The 22070-nt window shown below is 40.3% G+C and overlaps 1 protein-coding gene across 2 annotated transcripts in view; it reads left to right on the top strand.

The window, feature by feature from the left end:
• The first annotated feature begins 2379 nt into the window (after positions 1 to 2379).
• Positions 2380 to 22070, top strand: part of TMEM184A (transmembrane protein 184A) — a 62651-nt gene continuing 42960 nt past the window's right edge. For both annotated transcript variants that reach the window (XM_063428919.1, XM_063428918.1), the window contains exon 1: positions 2380 to 2571. The gene's annotated coding sequence lies outside the window, so the exon portion shown is untranslated. The remainder of the gene's footprint in view (positions 2572 to 22070) is intronic.

The following is a 22070-nucleotide window of genomic DNA, read 5'->3' as shown; positions in this document are numbered from 1 at the left end:
TTTCTTGGTACAAGTGGATTTGTCCCTCTAAATCCTTATCTCTATAAATGAGAATAAAATTGACCCTGTATGACACTGACAAAACTACAGCCGGTGTGGCCAGCTGGTGGCTCGTACACTTACGGCCATCTGATGGGAATGTTGTTAAAGGGCCGCAGCACATGACACTCAGTGACAGACATACACACACAAACTGATTTAACACACTGACATACAGACACACATTCTTTCACATACTCAGAAAATATTATAATTTTTTTTTTATTTAAGTCCACCCACACTCCCTACTTTTGGGAGAGCTGGGGTTCAGTGTGGCTGCTGTGATCTTCCTGCTCTGCTCCCTCATGCACTGTTTAGTGATGCCAGCGCCAGATTTACGCAGCGCGCACGAGGAAGCAGGGCAGCAAGATTGTAGCTCCCTCGTCACCTCCTACGGACATCGCAGTGATACGTGGGGGGGGGGGGGGGAATGAGTACGCAGCCACTGAACAGGCTGACAAACACCCAGGCACCAGGACAAACATCTGGGATTTGTCATGTCATGATGTAAAGGAACCACAGAACACAATCATAAACAAACCCCCACACATTATATACCCCTGGATAGTCCATGGTTGAGCGCCCAATCTGGGAATATAGCGCCTTGATCCCTGGTTTGTAGAAGAAACGCTGATAAGAGTTCCATGTGGAAACCCTTATTAGCTCGGACCTAACATACACAACTAGACCACCCACGTATAGACCTAACCAAGCGAGTCACTACATGACGGAAGCCTACTCGACTATCTCATAGGTACACACAATAAGCCCTGTTCCGCACACGGGGAAATACCCCAGGAATATCGCCTGGTAGAGGGCACCGACGAACACCAGTCTCAATAGACTCGGTGCTTGAGGCACACCAATACGACCAGGCCAAGATAGTGGTGACAACGTCTACTGAGTGTCTCACACACTACTTTTAGGTAGCGACTACACACCGTTAAAACCCAATAGCCCTGCTATAACAAAAAACATGTGCCAAAATGTACCTTCAATATGCTTCACCTGTAACATGTTATACCGTTGATTTTTTTATATGGCCATTGCGGCAAACAGTTGTAAAATCAATACATTTTGCACAGAAAATAAAGAATTGAAAAAGAAAAAGAGTTCCATGTGGAAGTAGCGCTGGTCAGGGCGCTTACAGGGTGATTCATCTAAAACTGTCAAATATGCCCATTCACAACATGAATCACACATCCCCCGGCAGATCTTGATTCCCCCCGAGGATATTGTCCAAAGATTAGCCAGAATGGAAGTGCCAAGCCTGAGAGATCATTAAATAAAGTTTTCACTGGGCACTGTTCACATCTCGATCTGGCGTGGAGATCCGGGCTGTTCGCGGCCAAGTGCCGGTCTTTAAATGGGTATCCTTGTGGGCTGGAAAAGAGAGGCCCAACTTGGCACTTAGGTAGCGATTGTTGGAAACGTCCCCCTATACCTCCCCTCCAAATAGTGCTCTCTTAGTTGTCCGTAAAAGGAGGTAAAACAGTGGGTGAACTTAAAAACCCCTTCTGTCACCTTATAACAAGTTCAGGAGCCACCGACATGAGCCAGTGGGTGGTGCCTAATAGCACCACGCTCGCATTAGGACTTCCCCCATAGTAAAAAAGCATTGCATATTGCTTTTATGAGGGGCTTTGGGTGATGCTGACTGTCCTCATGCATAGTGTGAGGACATCCAGCGTGTGTTAGGCGACAAAAAGTCACCTAACAATCAGAATCGCCTCTAGTGGTTGTCTGGTAGACAGTCACTGGAGCTGGAGTTAACCCTCAAAGGTAATATTACAGTTGATCAAAAACTGCTATAATTACAATTGCAGGGATCTTGAACAGTGCACCCAGACCTCCTCAATAAGCTGAAGTGGTCTGGGTGCCTATAGTGGCCCTTTAATGTTTTGGAATTTTTTTATGTTTTTCAAATGAATTATTTTTAATAGTTTTTAAGTTTTGTTTTTTTTTCCATGTGAGAATTAAAGTAGAATGATTGCAATTCAGCAAACAATAATGAAACATCATGTGCTTGTTTTAGTGAGTGTGCTAGACCCTTCCCCCCTCTGTGAATGAATACGTTATAGCTAGATACTGGGGTGAGTGCTGCCTAGAAGGGGAGAGAGGGGAGAGAGAGGGGAGAGAGAGGGGAGAGAGAGGGGAGAGAGAGGGGGGAGAGAGGGGGGAGAGAGGGGGGAGAGAGGGGGGAGAGAGGGGGAGAGAGGGGGAGAGAGGGGGAGAGAGGGGGAGAGAGGGGGAGAGGAATATCTGACTTAATAAAGGTTTAAAGTCCTGTGGAGCAGGTAATGCAGAAAACATGGGAGGGAATCAGCCAAGAGGGCGGGGAACACACATTCAGGAAGAAAGACAGGTGTTGACTTCCCTAAATGAATATCATGGGAGATGTGGCCGTCTGTCCCTAGATCCAATCACAGATCAGAGCGAGAGATACAATTGTATTCGTTTAATTGTAACTGAACTGAAACCTATGACAGAGCACCTGCAGCGGGACAAGGGGCCACAAAGTGACATCACCAGGTAAGACAAACTTTATCCTTCTATATCTCATAGAGATCCCACCTTACCCACACCATCCCCCCCTTACCTTAAATAAGCTCCTCTGCCTAACTGGGTCACTGTACCCTGTGTTCACGGTGTTACTGCATGTTAGAATCATGTTTATCACACATCACCCCCTCCCCCTTATTTCTCAGAGAACTTTGTTTTTGGTAAACATGGTAACAGTGTGACAGCATATTAACTTGATGATAAAGTTTCACTTTGAATTAAAAGCTGTTCAAATACCATGATTGTACTGTGTTTGATGAGCATTCTAATAAGATACTTTGTAGCCTTCAGTGTGTGGTTTGGACAGGTGGAAGTAGGAGTGCTAAATCAACCATGGTTATTTTTCCTGGACTCATGTGACTAATGGGGTTGGACAGCACATGAAAAGTCCTGCCCTTTAGTATCTAGGAATTAAATACTGCTGGAGATAAATAGATTAATGTTTAATAAAGGAGGAATCCCATAGAGGCTCTGCTTTAGTTAACAGAGTTCTCTCCTGCAGTTTATGAATGCTACATACAGCAGGGCAGAACTTTTCATGTGTTTGCCTTCAGCATGAAGTGATGTGTTGTATTAAACATGGTAGGTTTGAAAGCCCAAAGAGAACACATTATGCAGGAGTGAAGATTGCTTTTATTGAATTGGATATTCATTTTATGATCTGTTAATGATTTTGGGCTGGATTCTATTACATTGCTTATCTATTGTATTTTCACACTTCATCAGAGAAGTCAGTGGGGAAAATGCTATAAATCACAAGAGAGAACTCTCTTTAATCTAATAGAATGTAATATATATAGAATGTTGCCCGCATCCGCCCTTCTCTTACATAAGATGCTACTAAAGAGCTTGTCCATGCTCTAGTAATCTCTCGCATGGACTATTGTAACTCTCTCCTAATTGGTCTTTCCAATAGCCGTATTGCCCCGCTACAGTCTGTAATGAATGCTGCCACCAGACTGATTTTCCTCTCTAGTCGGTCCTCTCACACCTCACCCCTCTGTCAGTCCTTACATTGGCTTCCTGTATCCTATAGGAGTCAATTCAAAGTGCTAACCCATACCTATAAAGCACTAAACAATTCTAGCCCCTCTAATATCTCTTCAAAGATCCATAGGTATGCCCCTTCTCGGTCTCTCCGCTCTGCCCGTGACCACCTCCTGTCCGCTGCTCGCACCCGTACAGCCAACTCATGCGTGCAGGACTTCGCACGGGCGGCTCCCTTCCTATGGAGTAGCCTGCCTACTGCCATCAGACTCTCCCCTAGTCTTCAATCATTAAAAGGGAAACTCCAGTGCCAGGAAAACAATCGGTTTTCCTCGCACTGGAGGGTCCCTCTCCCTCCCACCCACCAATCCCCAGTTACTGAAGGGGTGAAAACCCCTTCAGTCACTTACCTGAGGCAGCGTCGATGTCCCTTGTCGCTGCCTCCTCCTCCGCGCCGCTCCTCCCTGTGATTCCGGTGGGCGAGACTGATCCCGCCCACCGGCCGAGGAGACCTAATGCACATGCGCATTAGCGCTCCCCATAGGAAAGCATTGAAAAAGATTTTCAATGCTTTCCTATGGGGAAATGAGCGACGCTGGAGGTCCTCACACAGCGTGAGGACGTCCAGCGACGCTCTAGCAAGGAAAATCCTTGCTACAAATCAGGAAGTGACCTCTAGTGGCTGTCTAGTAGACAGCCACTATAGGTGGAGTTAACCCTGCAAGGTAATTATTGCAGTTTATACAAAAACTGCAATAATTACACTTGCAGGGTTAGGAGTAGTGGGAGTTGGCACTTAGACCACTCCAATGAGCAGAAGTGGTCTGGGTGCCTGGAGTGTCCCTTTAAGTGCCTTAAAACCCATCCCTTTAGGAAAGCTTATGGCCTCCCAGACTAACCTCTACCTCACATACCTGTCTCTTGCTCTCTCCTATAGGGCAGCACTCTACTCTCTCCTCCAGCTCTGCTTCACTCCCACCTTATTTGACTTCTATTCCCTGTCCTTATGTGTTTTACACCCCACCTCCTATAGACTGTAAGCTCGTTTGAGCAGGGTCCTCTTCAACCTATCGTTCCTGTAAGTTTTCTTGTAATTGTCCTATTTATAGTTAAATCCCCCCTCTTATAATATTGTAAAGCGCTACGGAATCTGTTGGCGCTATATAAATCGCAATAATAATAATAATAAAATGTCCTAAGGCCTGCAGGTGACTCTTCTCTACAATTAAAAAAAAAAAAAAACTAAACTTGCTAACATATAAAAATATGGTCAGCTCGTTCTTATGATTAAAATGTAAAATCCATCCATCAATTCCTGAAAAAGTTAAGTTGATGAATAGCCTTGTTGAAATTTTGTTGCAGCTTTGTTTTGTTTCTTTTCCTCAAAACTGATTTTTGCACATTTTAGGTGAATATAGCTTAATCAGAAACCTTTTCCAGCTCTGATTTATTTTATTTTATTTTTTTCAATTTGGCTGTGTTGTCGATTCTACACATTTCCTGGTTTATAAAACAAACTCTGTTTAGGTAAATGTTTGTAATCCCACTGTCTGCTCACCACAATTTGTCACACTGACACACTGATAATGTTAAATTTACTTTTGCATTATCTGTGTCAACTTGGATGTGTTTGATTGGCTGAAGGTGCTGGACAAATCGGCTCATTGCACTCCCAGTCTAGTGTTACAGTCAAAGGATGGACAATTTCACACATGTGTAATATCCTCATAGTTGGTACGCCTGCAGAAGGGGCGGTCTCCAAGTGTCAGGGAGAGCCTCGCTTTACATTAAACCGCTCCAAAATGGGATGGCACCCATACATGTATGGCACCATTAACAATTAAAGGAACACTCCAGACCCCTAAAGCATGTTAGCTTGCTGAAGTGCTTTATGTGTGAAGAGTGTGTCCTCTTTGTAAAATGAAGAAGGGGAAAAAAAAGTGCAGATTGCAATAGAAATTGGCACTTTTATATATTAACCTGGTTACACCCTCCTGGCTGTCAATCAGACGACCGTCCTGTTACTTCCTAGTTTGGTTAGCTCAGTGAAGAGGCAGGTCATTACTCAATTTCCACCTGCCTTAGAAAGACGTCTTATTTAGCTACATTGGGAAGTCTGTGATTGGACAGCGACAGAACATCTGGTATGGGATAGAATAGGAAGGGCTTGCAAAGGCTGGAGACAAGAGACCTGACGTTCTTGGATATACCCCCATTAAAAATAGGCTTGGTTAAATGCTACTGAAAAATTACTCGACTACAATGCTGTAAAGACATCCACAACGTTAAAACCTGGTGCCAGTGCTGGACAGGATGGGTAATTTTGGATAAGGAATGAAAATTAGGAACTGTCTTTTGGAAATATGAAGCAGTTGGCATGTATTGCATGTTGATGTTTTTGGAGGAGCAGTTCAGCTTTGAAGTTGGCGTGTGTATTGTTCAGACAGATTTAGAAGATTTTCTTTGCACTGTGTGCGATAATTTTAGGATTATTTGCAAGGAAGGTGTGGCTAGTGCTGTCCGTCTCATTTAATTTTAAAATACTCCCGTGTGTCTGGGCAGATCAAGAGAACCTTCACTGATTGGGATTCCTAAGGATGGCTGTTGAACCATTTAGATTAGAATATAGACCCCCTGCTCTCATAAACTTATAACTGCCATGATGCTTGGCCAACTGTAACCACATACAAGGAAATATTACTCTCCCAGACACCCTAACATATATATCATCTAAGTTCTACTAAGAATACTTAATCTGAGAATATATATATATGTGTGTGTGTGTGTGTGTGTGTGTGTGTGTGTGTGTATATATATATATATATATATATATATATATATATATATATATATATTAGCGTTTTTTTGGGGGGGGGGGAGTCGGGGGGCTTTTGTTTATTATACTCATTAAAAAAACAAACTAATTCAAACACAGACAATTGCCCAAAGAGACCGAAAGAGGAGATAGGGAGAACAGTTTGGCCCTTTATTATGGTGTGCATGGCTATTGGGGGCTATCAAAAAGTTTATCAATTAAAGTGATCTATATATATATTTTTTTACTATTATTATTATTATTATTATTATTTGTTTCATTTTGAGCTTCCCATCCTTTTTTGTATATTTTTTTTTTTTTCCTCCTGTGGAGTATCATTTGTGAAAGTCTCTTCCATTATATATTATTTTTGTGACTTTTCTGTTGCTTTCTGGCATTCTACAGGGCTGAGTGACAGGGCGAACAATAGAGCCCCCTAAAGGCGGTGCTCTGACCGTGGCGCTAGGTTACTCTCAGCCAAGTATTTATTTTGTAGGGGAACCAGAGTATATGACGTTCTAATGCCAGTGTATTGGCAGTGAAGTCAATAATTTGGCATGATCAGAGAGGGTTGCCATGCTTCGGGAAGTATCCTCAAGCATCGCTAACTGTTTCAGAGAGCTGGCGACAGGTAGGATGAGTGTTAAAATAATTTAACCACTACAGACAAACGGTGGTGCTGGGGCAAGGGTAACATGTAAGTACGACTGCAAGAGCTCTCAAAGCATAGAAATGTATCACTTAATGACCGTGAACCTGATATGACAGGATCACTTTAAATTTTATGGTTATGAAAAAAGATCAATACATTGCATAATATTGAGTTGGGTAATACCCCAGGACATGAAGACAAAAGGAAAATGTCATTGTATCCATCCTGTACCTTCATATTATTATCATGTTTTCCATTCAGTTATTGATTTTTATTTTATTTTTCTGTGTTCTTTTGTAAGCACACTAAAAGGCAACTGTTGCTAGTAACATATTTGCAGTTCTTCATGTGGGTCCTGAGGCCAAACACTTCAACAGCATTAAAAATAATGTTACTTGCGATGTTTTCAAAGAACCCAATAGCTAAATAAAATAATTTTTTTTTTTTTTTTTTTTTTTTTTTTTATAAATACTTTTTTTAATGTATTTTTTAATGTACTATAAGTTACAGTATATGTGGCAGGGTTGATACCTCATTGGGCAGCTGCCTAGGATGGTTACATTTCCAGTTTATTTAAGAAACTGGTAAAAGGCTGACTGAGGATCACGGCACATGCAGTTAACAAACATCTGGTGAGCCGATAACACGACTACCATGTAGAGTTTCTGTTTTATCTAGCTCCATTCTATTCTGAGAACTGTCTATATGTCTGCCGTTACTTGTCCTGTGAACGGGAACAAACTATAATGATATTGTTAGAACGTGTAACCTGGGTCACATTCACCTGTCTCTAGCTTCCAAGCAACGATGTTCTGACAGGTTCCTGCCAATCATACACGAGGATAAATAAGCTACAGTAAATCGCAGGGAATACAGTGAGATAATGAATCCCCAGTACTCTCAATTAGATACACACTTGCACACCTTGCTCCTGACAATTTGTCTTCTTCAGGCGCGTTCTTGTAGACAGAGAACAAAACTGCCACAAACAAGACATAAATCAAATTGGTTTCCGCGGGCTTCGATGTTATACGTTCAATAAATACAGTTAGTCTGCCATGCCAGTCCCATGGGATGAAAATAAAGGAGATTTTAAGAATAAGGTCGGTGTAGGCCACAAAAGTGCTAAATTGAAATGGCACCCTAAATGCCTCGTAACCCGTAGAGCAGACAATTGATTGTTGGATACTTTTATTTGAGTGTGTTTACATTTTTTTAGCTGCATTGAAATGACCTTAGTGTTGCCTCCCTAAGGGCCAAAGCAGAATTCCAGGTGATGAGCTTGAGCTCACCGTGTTTGGAGACCTGTCAGATACCTCTTGCTGACGAGGCCCACAGAGGCTGAACTGCTCATCTGGGATTTACTGTGTCTTTAGTTAAGAGTAGAATTTCATAAAACTATGAACCGAGGTTGTCATTGCAGACAGGATGGTCTGTTGTATACAATATTAATACTCTGAAAAGCACAAGCGAGATCACAATGACTGTTTGTTTTTCTTCAGAAAATGGATGGATATTTGGATAGAAAGCTACTTTGAGGCATATTCACTTAGATAAGAGTTTTCAGGAATTTGACTTTTAGGCCAAACTTCCAAATCAGCTGTTTTTCGTTTTTCTGTTCTGGCCTAACATTTAAAATTCACTTAAAAATTTCACCAGTTCACACTTTTGCAGACTAAATGTAAGTGTTGATTATCTTCCGTTGAGCATGATTGATGGTATTTACCACACGGTAATCATATATAATTTGTGTATTTTGTCCTACAATTTTCCCAAAACTTTTTTATTTAGTGAATAATATCAATAATCATGTATTTAGGCATGTCTTATAACATTAAGGGGGTATGAGATCGGGACTTTACTGGTGACGCCCATAATGGATGGGCCCACCTACATAAAGGGGCAGGCCGCTTACTGGAGGGGTCTGTCTGGCCCCCAACCTACATGACCACACAGAGTGTGCTGCTGAAGGGTTCTCTGCAGGATCCTAGTGCTATTTACAGTGCGAGCATGTCTAATTATGTGCTGCCCTGATGACAATAATCTGGTGTCACTGAGTGCAGGACACCAGGGTACAAAATCGGGATGGTGGGACAGGACACTGAAATCTGGACTGTCCTGCTGAAATTGAGAATGTTGGGGCGGGGGAGGGCTTGCATTAAGAAGTGGTAAATATTCTTGCTTTGTTGATAGATAGTGAGTGATATATATCTTCTTGTGTTCACTTATTTAAATGCCAGGGTGTAATTAATTCTTTAATCAGCACTCAGTCGGTTAACACAAGTTCCCAGGTCAGTCCATGACCATATAGTTTGATCCCCTACTAATGTAACATTTCTGTTTACAAGTCACGCTCTCCTTTTAACACATTTTGTTGGAGAAGGATCTATGTAAGTGTGTGTTTGCCATGCTTGTTGGAGCGGTGCAATGTCAACAATCTTTTGTTTTCTGCTTGTTCTCGATTCATGGCTAAGAACCTCACAGTTGTATTCTTGGCTGTTTGATTCATGCATTTAACGCTGGGTGCGAAAGGGTAAAATTCTAGAAACAGAGGAATTCCTGTGACTCAGGTGGAGGTGTTGGAGAAGAGGAGTCATGCTGTGAGTCGACAAACTTATCGATGAAGGTAAAATCTATAGTTTCGGCCTCTAGCTATAGACAGTGTAAAATGCCATCCGCTCTTATTAAAGGTCCGATATGTTCTAATTTAATGTCGAACCCAAACCAATCTTTAAATGCCTTCAAGGATACAAAATACAATAGTTAACAATTAAAAGGACGTGTAAGTGCAGTTAATACATTTTGTTCAATGCATGTTAGGTTGATTGTGTGTCTGAGACAACAAAGTGAGATGATAAATCTGTAGATTATAGGTTTACCACGGGTGCAGTTATTTCTTTATTTCTTTTTATTTTTTTGGTTATCATCAATATTCAAAAGAACCGATCTACTAATACAATTGGAAGCATATCTGCTGGCATTACAAAATAAGGCTGTTTGGAATATAAATTGCATTCCCTGAATGCAAAGTGCGTAAGGGTTTATAAATTAGCTTACATTTTCAAATGGCAGCCAAGGGTTGTAAGTATTTAGGGCTCTAAATTTTCTTTTTTCATTCCTTCTTGATTTCTTTGATTTCTCTGTCATTGTTGTTCATGTCTTACCCTCTGACTGAATCTCTCTCTCTCTCTCTCTCTCTCTCTCTCTCTCTCTCTCTCTCTCTCTCTCTCTCTCTCTCTCTCTCCTTCGTATTTTTAATGTAACATTTAAGTATTTGTATAGTTTTAAATAATTTTCATTGGCATTGTGTATACTAAGAACATTCAACCAAGGGGCATTTTACATAACCATATATATAATAATATACCGTAATATAAGCAGAATGCTGCTCAAGGCCAAAGGCCTATATTAGTGGGAGGGGTTTGTCCTATAAAAATTTCCCCCCTCTTACTTTGGCCATTCTATTTCAGGTCATCCCACCCACCTCGCCCCTTTACAGGCCTACCGTCTTATCACCACCACTAATTGATACATACTACTATCGTGTTTCCGACCATAAATATATATAACCTTTTATGTGTGGGGGGAGGGGGGAGGGAAACAAGCCAAAAAAATTTATTTTTTTTCCCTGCATTAAGATTTCTGTAGTCCAAACTTACATTCATAATTTGACAAAAGCAGTCTTTGCTCTGTGAAATGTTGTATTGCAAAATGTAGTGGCTGACTTATCATAACATGTAGATTTGCATGAGTTTCTACTGGAGAACCCTTTAATTCTAATACCAGTTGATGTTTAATCTTTACAGAATAGAAAATCCTCTCCGTGCTGTCCGCATTGTTTGGCACACTTACTCAAAAATCTATTATATGGCCTCTTTAACAGCGACAAACGTCTGTGTACTTTGAAGTCATTAATATACAAATAAACACATTATGCCACATCACATGATGAGCCCACGGGGCCAATATGGTTATGTAACTGCCTAAACAGGTCTGCTATGATCATGGAGTAAAAATGGATTTTCAACATTGCATTTAAATTCGTGTTATCTTAAAGCATACTTTCCAAGATCTCAAATGGACAAAGAGTAACACTTTATTTTTTATTTTAGGGGTGTGAGTGGGGGTGAGACCAGTTGAAGAACTCTTAGGTGACTTACTAATAAAAGTTTTTGCAATTTAAATGTAATTTACAACAAGAGCGATGTATCTTATTTAAACAGACTGATGTCTACACACATTTATTGTAGTTTAAAGACACATTACTGTGAGTATTATTGACGTGGAGCTCTGTTATACACTCAGACACAGCAACAATATGTAGCTCCTTGAAAAGAGGGATAGATGGATTTGGGTCTAAAATATGGACTGTCCTTCTTAAATAGGGGCACTTGGAGGTATGTTAAAGGGACACTGTAAGCATTAAAACATCCAAATTAAACCCTCTGTCCTGTAAGATCTGATGAAAATAAACTTTTTTTTAATAGGCTGTGTGAGTTACAGACAGGAGAGGTATTGTTAGGGCTACAGAAACAAAAGTAATTTAACTCTTAAATGACAGAGAGTTAAGCAGTGAGATTGATCAATACACCAAAACTGCTTGCTACTTAGTGTTCCTTTAAATCAACAAACACTACAACAGAACTGCGGGATACGGCTGAGAGTAATTCTAAAAGGAACATACAAAATACATAGACATAGTGAAGTACAATTTAACACATATCATGCGCTGTATAAGAATGCACTCACAAGATAACGGAGAGTAAATCGCTCATAGGGTGCCTCCCCCGGTAGATAGGGGGGGCTGGTGATCCCTTGATTCCTCGTTGGATTCTTTAATAATACTCAGGACTTCAAATGGGTAGTAGTAGAAAAAAATATGTTTTATTGATAAAAGGTGAATAATCACCATCAATAAAATATTAAAATAAATAAATATAACAACGGTATGGTCCTACGCGTTTCGTTCTATAAAGAACTTCCTCAGGGACCGTGTATAAAAATAAAACAATATACAATTATGACAGGTCAGAAATACATCCTATTCCCACCCTACCCAAGTCCTCTTTAACCCCTTAAGGACCAAACTTCTGGAATAAAATGGAATCATGACGTGTCACACACGTCATGTGTCCTTAAGAGGTTAAATAGGGCTACTCCCTAAGTCCATTGGTGGTTCCAGGGGTGGTTCCCGAGGTCCATCGCTTGATTGGTCCTGTAGATGGATAGTGCAGCTGTTTACCATTCTCCTTCTGTTGCTGGCAATCAAATTTGGCGCGTTCGGCTGACCGGAACCGGAAGTATAGATCGCATTGCACTTCCGCGTTCCGTATGCGTTCCACGTGCGTTCCACCTACGGTTAGTGTGCGTTCCACCTTTATTCTGTTGATTTCTCATAGTATGATCAAAGAAATCAACAGACAACAACATATTCTATCTACTGAAAGGAAAAAAGATGTTAATAACTTAATTTACAGTATATTTATTTTCTAATTCGGATCATAATAAATTTCCATCCTTGGACTGTCTATAAACAGTGAAATAGAATATTTAAAAAATGAAATGTGTATAACAGACACATTAATGTATATAATACATTCTTACAAAGATATGTATCATATTAGTTCAATGTGTGATGTGCACAGTGTAATAAATATTATCACTAATGTGATGTGTATTGAAAAAATGAACATAAATAAATATGCAATGTTCCTATAAGTGATTTCCAATATTAAATGTAATAACACATATACCTATTATTTTAATTGATTATGATATAAACATATTAAACCTTTTTTCATTAGTGGTTACTAGATATTAAGAGGGAATCAAAATATTCCCAAATGTGTGTGTATATATACAGTTGAGCCTCCAAGGTCCAGGGAGGTCCGACAGTTGTACTTACTCGATATAATGAATATGTCAACTATATATGATTACATAAAATCACACTGATACAAGAAATATATATATAAATGAGCATAATAATGTGAAAACAAAAAATTATATAAACCATATAAATCCTAATCCAGAAAACATACTAAATCAATCCCTATATTAAGGCCTTGTGGCTCTAGGGTATTCAACTTATGTATCCAGAAGGTTTCCCTCTGTGATAATTTTTGAACCCTATCACCTCCTCGCCAGAATGGAGACACTCTTTCAATACCTATAAATTTAAACTCCTTAAAAGAAAAAAATGGACAATTAGAACAGTGGGCTGGAACTGAATGGGTTATTAGTTTTTTCTTCATGTTATTTAGGTGTTCTAATATTCTAACCTTCAGAATCCTTTTTGTGCGTCCCACATACTGTTTTCCACACGGACATTGCAGCAGATAAACTACAAAGTCCGTGTGGCAACTAATTTAAGATTTCACCTTAAAGACCTCCCCTGAGACATTACTATGGAAGACCTTAGTTTTGAACAATTATGTGGTAAAGCAAGCCTTACAGATTCCACATCCCTTAAAAAAAACAGAACTTGAAGAAGAATTGATATTCCTGTGTTTAATGGCATAACTAGGGGCCAGTAGATTCTTGAGATTGTTATTCTTTTTATGGATCACCAGTGGGCGGTCAGATATAGAACCTCCCAAAACTGGGTCCTGCAGCAAAATGGGCCAGAATTCTTGTAGGCTCTTTTTAATTTTATGGTGGTCAGTATTGTACTGGGTTATAAATGACGATTTAAAATTTGCATTCTTATTTTTGGTCGAATTATATCGGTCCTCTAACAGGGAGTTACGTTGTAATGAGCCAATGGAACGAATTTCTTTATCCAATGAATTTTTATTGTAACCCCTATCAATTAGTTTTTTCTTTATATGTAGTGATTGGGCCTTAAAATCCCCAAAATTAGAGCAATTTCGTCTCACCCGTGTGAACTGACTTCTAGCTATGCCCCGTAGCCATGGTTTATGCGCCATGCGCGATACAAAATCTTTCTTACAGGAACTCGAAAGTATTGAATGGAAGTCGGAATACAGTTGGGCCACACTAGATCTGACCTCTCTGTATACCGTAATTAGCCATTCCTTGGGCCTGGAATCAGTTGATTATTACATGTCCCAAGATAGCACACTATCGGTAGACCACAGGGAGTTTATTTTTTCTTCAGTACAATTTATTTTGGATCACAATTATTTTTTCTTTAATGATGTTATCATTTACAGATCACGGGGACCGCCATGGGTACCAGGTTCGCCCCCAGCTATGCCAACACCTACATGAGAAGATGGGAGGAGCTCTTCGTGTGGTCTGGGCATGGCTGGAGGGAGAGCCTGGTCCTATGGCGGCGATACATCAATGATGTTATTATTATGTGGAAGGGGTCTTCGGTTGATTTTCAGAATTTTGTTTGTTACCTTAATGAGAACCAGTACAATCTGGTTTTCACCCCAGAATGGAACAAATACGAAATTCATTTTTTGGACCTTGTCCTCTTTTGTGACCAAGATCAAATACAAACAAGGTGTTTTTTCAAACCGACGGATGGTAATGGCTTTGTACATCAACAAAGCTGCCACCATAAACCATGGCTACGGGGCATAGCTAGAAGTCAGTTCACACGGGTGAGACGAAATTGCTCTAATTTTGGGGATTTTAAGGCCCAATCACTACATATAAAGAAAAAACTCATTGATAGGGGTTACAATAAAGAAATTAAAAAGAAATTAGTTCCATTGGCTCATTACAACGTAACTCCCTGTTAGAGGACCGATATAATTCGACCAAAAATAAGAATGCAAATTTTAAATCGTCATTTATAACCCAGTACAATACTGACCACCATAAAATTAAAAAGAGCCTACAAGAATTCTGGCCCATTTTGCTGCAGGACCCAGTTTTGGGAGGTTCTATATCTGACCGCCCACTGGTGATCTATAAAAAGAATAACAATCTCAAGAATCTACTGGCCCCTAGTTATGCCATTAAACACAGGAATATCAATTCTTCTTCAAGTTCTGTTTTTTTTAAGGGATGTGGAATCTGTAAGGCTTGCTTTACCACATCATTGTTCAAAACTAAGGTCTTCCATAGTAATGTCTCGGGGGAGGTCTTTAAGGTGAAATCTGAAATTAGTTGCCACACGGACTTTGTAGTTTATCTGCTGCAATGTCCGTGTGGAAAACAGTATGTGGGACGCACAAAAAGGATTCTGTAGGTTAGAATATTAGAACACCTAAATAACATTAAGAAAAAACTAATAACCCATTCAGTTCCAGCCCACTGTTCTAATTGTCCATTTTTTTCTTTTAAGGAGTTTAAATTTATAGGTATTAGTGATAATATTTATTACACTGTGCACATCACACATTGAACTAATATGATACATATCTTTGTAAGAATGTATTATATACATTAATGTGTCTGTTATACACATTTCATTTTTTAAATATTCTATTTCACTGTTTATAGACAGTCCAAGGATGGAAATTTATTATGATCCGAATTAGAAAATAAATATACTGTAAATTAAGTTATTAACATCTTTTTTCCTTTCAGTAGATAGAATATGTTGTTGTCTGTTGATTTCTTTGATCATACTATGAGAAATCAACAGAATAAAGGTGGAACGCACACTAACCGTAGGTGGAACGCACGTGGAACGCATACGGAACGCGGAAGTGCAATGCGATCTATACTTCCGGTTCTGGTCAGCCGAACGCGCCAAATTTGATTGCCAGCAACAGAAGGAGAATGGTAAACAGCTGCACTATCCATCTACAGGACCAATCAAGCGATGGACCTCGGGAACCACCAATGGACTTAGGGAGTAGCCCTATTTAAAGAGGACTTGGGTAGGGTGGGAATAGGATGTATTTCTGACCTGTCATAATTGTATATTGTTTTATTTTTATACACGGTCCCTGAGGAAGTTCTTTATAGAACGAAACGCGTAGGACCATACCGTTGTTATATTTATTTATTTTAATATTTTATTGATGGTGATTATTCACCTTTTATCAATAAAACATATTTTTTTCTACTACTACCCATTTGAAGTCCTGAGTATTATTAATGAATCCAACGAGGAATCAAGGGATCACCAGCCCCCCCTATCTACCGGGGGAGGCACCCTATGAGCGATTTACTCTCCGTTATCTTGTGAGTGCATTCTTATACAGCGCATGATATGTGTTAAATTGTACTTCACTATGTCTATGTATTTTGTATGTTCCTTTTAGAATTACTCTCAGCCGTATCCCGCAGTTCTGTTGTAGTGTTTGTGATTATATGAAAAGGTCGTCTTCTCTGGGTAACGATCTTGGGAGGCTGTATTGTAGCAATCAAGCTAAGTATTGTATATATATTTCACTACAATCACTATCTGTAGTAGTGTTTATATTGCATTGTACCGTTTGTCCTTTAAATCAAGCCCTGTGAAACCATGGAAACCAGGTTGTAATGACTTCTGAAAGTGTTCCTGGTCCTCTCTGATTGAAAGCTATATGATAGGCAGCATTCCTGCATCTTAAAGAGATACTCTAGGTAGGCACTATAACAAGTATCGCATTGCCTAGTGCCCCCTAGCTCTGTCACACCATTAAATGTTAAACATTGTTGATCAGTTTAACACTAACCACTGCATAGCCCCAACTGGAGGTATGGCTAAAGCAGAGATTGCTAATATCATTTAGTATGGATAAGGAAGAGTGCAATTAATGGCTGACACTCTCAGCCAATCACAGCCATTGGTGCTCGGGCTAATGCTTCCTCATTAGCCCACTGTAGCAGATGCTTGTTTAGCATTAAGCTATTAAAAATAATTTAGTACTGAATGGAAAGACAATGACAGAGGACTCCAGACACTGTAACCACTTCAGTGAGATGAAGTGTTTACATGCCTAGTGTCCCTTTAACCCCTTAAGGACACATGACACGTGTGACATGTCATGATTCCCTTTTATTCCAGAAGTTTGGTCCTTAAGGGGTTAAGGCATCAGGGTAGCACAAAATTTAAGGTCAAAATAGCTAAACTGGAAACATTCTCTAAGTAAGTCATGCACCCTGTTCGGTTCAGTAACTCTGGCCTTAAATTTGACATTTTCGTTGAATTCACTATAAATCTTTAGTGGAAAAACCCTGTCTATGTCCTGGAAACACAGTTTACCTACTTGACTGCTGACCAATCTTCTCCCCCCGTTCCCCCAACAAAAACACATGAGACCAGAAATATGAGTAAGGGCAACGGCCACAGCATTATAAATATTACAGCTTTTTAACGGACCAGCATTCTATCCAACTGTCAGCTGTTGGGTAACTTCCCCCAACAGACAGATCCCACTTCCTTGTCCAGAGTTCGTATTTGCCTGCCTACCGCCATCAGCCCTTGGCAGGCTGCGACTTACCAAGCCGACTCATTGTTTCCCATTACTTTCCATTTCGCTGGCCAGGAGCACCGCCGAGCTGAGACAACGAGAAAACAAAACCAGAACCACGAACAGACACTAGAAACCAGCAACACTGTACCAAGAAACACAGGAAGGGTGGTCGAGAAAGAGTCAGGGTGCCCTACACTCCTTCTAGGTGACTGGTGAGTCCCCTCCCCTGGTTCTCCTTTTTATTGCCCTCCAAGTTGCAGCAATGTTTGTACTTTTGTGCCATCCCCCTTACTACTGGGCAGCAGTCATGTCTGCCCTTCCTTTCAGTCCAGAGCAGTACTTTACTGTCAAACAAAACATGGGATTTTTAGAAAACTCTGTGTATTATTTAGAAGAGATGGGATTTGCTGCCAAATTTCGAGTTCCACAGAAATGTCCAAGGAAAAGAAGTGGGATATCCTGGGGGGGAGGGAATTGGGACATGGGTCAAAAGTGAAATGTGGGAGGGGTAGATACTACCCCACCTGGTGTAGAGGGTGTGTTTAGACATGGACAAGGCTGTTTGAATATAGACCAAAATGGATGGATCCCAGTGGTATTTTTAATTGTGCAAATATGTGTGTGTTATTTCTATGTGATAGTTCGTATGCTTTGTTTTCTAGTGTTGGTGTTAGTACTTCCTTGATAGAGGGTGTATGTTTAGACTTCCAATATCTAGGTAGCCATGTGGTGGCGGCTATCAGAATGTGGCCTGCGATAATCCTATCGATTCTGCTGATGGTTTCAGGGAATTTTTTAAATGGAGCTAGTTCAGATGTGAAATTGTCTATGTTCCTGTTAACTTTAACAATTAAGTCGTGTATTTAGTCAGTCTTGGGCAATACCACCATATGTGGGCCATATTGCCCAATCCTCCGCAGTCTCTCCAACACCTATCGCTATACCTATTATTATTTATATTGTGCAGTCTGGACAAAGCTAGATACCATCTATACAGAATTTTAAAATGATTTTCGTGATGATTGGAGCAGAAAGATAAACCCTTCAGTGCTGAAAAAAAAAATGAACCATACTTCCAACTTATATTGGGTACCCAGCTCCGTCTCCCAAGATAACATATGTTTCAGTTTGGTTGTTGGTTTATCGTTGTGTAACAAATAGCAGACAGATATAATGCCTTTCCTATTTGGGTAATTTAAAAATAACTTTTCTAATGGAGATATAGCCAGTGCTTCGTAACTTTTATCGAATTCTGGAATTTTGTATATTTCTTTCAATTTCTCAATCACTAACTCGCATTCGATCGGCAGACTATGCTTAAATTTTAGTCTTTCATAAGACAGAATAGAGTTTCCATGGAAAAAGTTGTCTATATGATGCAGTTGGTGTCCTTTAAGCAGTGCTAAGTCTAAGGTTGGGATGTTATATTTTAAAGATTCAATTGGCATGGCTCTATATAGTTTTATCTAGTGACAATTGTTTTTGAATACTATATCCCAGGCTTTGAGTGTGGTCTTAGTAGTCAGAAACATTTTTGATACGCCAGGTCTCCTTACAGGGCTTAGCCAGGGTAGTTCCCCGAGTTGATAGGGGAGAATGCTGGATTCCTCCATCTCCATCCATCTCTGCCTGTTTTTTTTTTTGGCTATTAAAGCTTACAACCAATGCAACATTAGTAGCAAAGTAGTATTTCCTGAAATTTGGGACAACAATGCCCCTGTGGATTTTTTTGGTGCTGCAGGGATGTAAGCTTAATTCTACTGAGATCTGGAGAAATTCTCTACAAGCTAAAACCAAAATGGTCAAAATGGCAACAGAAGTGACTTGGAGAATTTGTTTCCAATTTGGATATTTTGACCTAAATTTTGAAATTCACTTCCTAGTTTATTGAATAACCCTGTACGTCAGCTATCCTTTCAGTTCCACTATTTTGGCTTGAAATCTGAAATTCGCTTTAAATTCTCAATTTAGTATGTAACCCTGAGAGTCTCCGGAGCAGTGCGAGTTAGTAGTGTACAGAGATTTAGGCTAATCAGGTAGTGCTTTAGTGAGCAGCTTTGCCCAATGCACCGATTTGTATGAAACATGTTTTTACACAAAAACCTAATATAAGAACTTTAGTTACTTCTTCTGTGGGTTAAGAAGGAAAGCATAGGTGCCTCCCTTAAGGAATAGTGACGGACATTCAATAAAGGGGTCAGGAGCTCTACACAAAATACGACACTGCTATCTCAATATTCTAAGACCACTGGGAAAATAACAAACCAAACAAAGTGATTCCTTCTGTGAAAGGCATAACAAACTGTTTGTTTTTTTTTGGTTTTTTTTTTGGGGGGGGGAAGGTTGTTAATGTTTGTGGATGTTTAAATTTACCTGGCGGACTAAATCTTCAACCCAGCAATAATAGAGGAAGAATAAAGCAATTACTTAACTTCTTGCACAATAATAGCTGGTGAGTTGCAGACGGTGGGTATTAAAATATTTAGGAGTCTGACTTAAAGGGACCTCTCTTTCAAACATTAATGAAGCTTATCTTACAGAGACTAACAGTCAACCTGTTTATACTCTAGAGTCTGGACTCTGAATAGGAGGGCATTTTGAGTCATGATTTCTTGTTTTAGTAATGGCATATCTACAATTTATAAATGACCTATGGTTTTTGACCAATTCCGCTTTTACTAATTAAGGCAACCACTTGCCTTTCAATTTATTTTAAGCTTGGAATCCAGATTAATTGGTTTGCCTGTCCATCAACTTCTGTTTTTCTGCCACTCAACAGGGCAATAAACAACATCTCTCTCCAACATGGCGGTGGGCCTCCATCAGCTTTAAAGGGACCATGCCACTTAGTGGTGAGTGGCGTAACTTAATTCTTGCATAAGCACAGGCTCTCTATAACCCATTGAGCACATGATCTAAATCTAAGAGAGGTTCATAAATCCCTTCCTTACTGTTCTCTGTCATTTTCTACATTGTCTCAAAGAAGTTTAAAAAAAAAAAAACACAGGACAATTGGACTGAAGAAGTGGCAAAGCAAGACTGTAATTTCAAATGTAGGAATGTCAGAATCAATGTCTGTCGTTTCTTGTTGCATACTGGTCTGTGTTAGACATACATCAGCGTTAAGTAAGAAAAATAGACGAGCAATTTACAAAAATTATAATCTATAGAGAATTGGCAAATTTTAAGCTAATATTTCTGAAAATGTGGTGGAATCTCGGTAAAAATAAATTTAGTAGGCCGAGATTACCACGTGGCATGTGTATGTGCATATGCTGACGTATCGATCAGTTGGTTGCACGAGGCAAGATACGATCAGTAGTGTACGGAGCATGTGCAAGAATACAGGATGTAGTATTCCCCCTCCTCCATTGTGCTGGACAGGCCATGCGGTCAAGCAGGAAGTTAATTCTTATTTGTATTGATTGGTCAAGAGAATGTGCGGGTGGAGCTTAATATGGGAGGAGTTATGTGCCTATATAAGGAGCCTGCACTATTGTCCGGGGCTCAGAACTTGTGGTATTTTGGTGACGCTAGTCCCTCTGAGTCCCGATCGGTGATCCAATAAAGAATCTCTTCCTTCCTGAAGAAACCTGTGTCCATCTCTCTGTGCTTCGCTTCCGTCAGTTTCTCCGGTATCATTTGGTGCATTGGCCGGGAAGCTCATCGTTCAACGGTAGCTGAGAGGCAGAGGCGTGAGACGGTCTATCTTTGCCCACGTTCTCTACGGCTGCACCCCTGAACTTCTGCGTGGACCTCCCTTCGTCTCGGCGCCACTGGTCTGTTGTCCAGGAGATCATCGGCCTCTACGTGAGAAGTGCTGGGGTGTCCCCGTCGATGAGTGTGAACTCAGGTTCAGGAACGAGGAGGTAAGACAACTGCTGTTTTAGACGGCAGAACCCACTAGGGGTATAGCGATTGTGCGGTAGGCCCAAAGGGGTTTGAATCTGTGTATCTGCCCCCTCTGTCGGAGGGAAGGAGCGAAGGCGCACCGCTCGATCGAACGCTCTTTAGTCAGACCGTTTGATTCTGTTAGTCAGGCGGGGCTCTGGTGTAAATAGCCCTAGCCGGACACCGGTGTCTTGTCTAGACTAGCGTTCTAGGGTGTATATTTTGTTCGCTAGGTCGGAGGGACCGGGAGACTAAGCGGCGTCTGTGTAAATTCGGTTCGCTAGCTCTCAACCTATCTGGGCTAAGTGGGAAGGCGTGTAAATTTGGAACCCACTAGACTTTTGATAGTGCGACTAAGAGGCGTCTGTGTAAATTCGGTCCTCTAGCTCGCTATATATGGTGATTGGGCAGTGTGGCTAACCAAAACGTATGTAGATTGTTTTTAGGTAGTCCATTCAAGGTACTGGCCAATAGTTTAGTTGGGAATTGTAAATGTGATAAAGATTGTTTAGTAAAGTGTATATCTTGTTAGATAGCGCGAGCTCAGCCGTCTAGCGAGAGTGTTAATAGTGTGTTGCTGTATCATAGTGCACGGTACCATAACCCTGTATATTTACTGACACTGTATATAAGTACTAATCATTGTCGTCCATTGCATGTTTAACACCATAACCACTAATAATTGTATTGTGACCTTAACTTGTGCTTTGACCTATGCTAACCGTACTGTAACCGCTATTTGTAAAAGACGATGTTACTGGGGTGTGTTATAGACGGGTAATTCGTATATAAAGAA

The sequence above is a fragment of the Pelobates fuscus genome, chromosome 8 (assembly GCF_036172605.1).
Source record: "Pelobates fuscus isolate aPelFus1 chromosome 8, aPelFus1.pri, whole genome shotgun sequence".
Taxonomy (NCBI): domain Eukaryota; kingdom Metazoa; phylum Chordata; class Amphibia; order Anura; family Pelobatidae; genus Pelobates; species Pelobates fuscus.
Note: the sequence above shows the minus strand (reverse complement) of the source record. Positions and strands in the feature narration are given on the sequence as shown.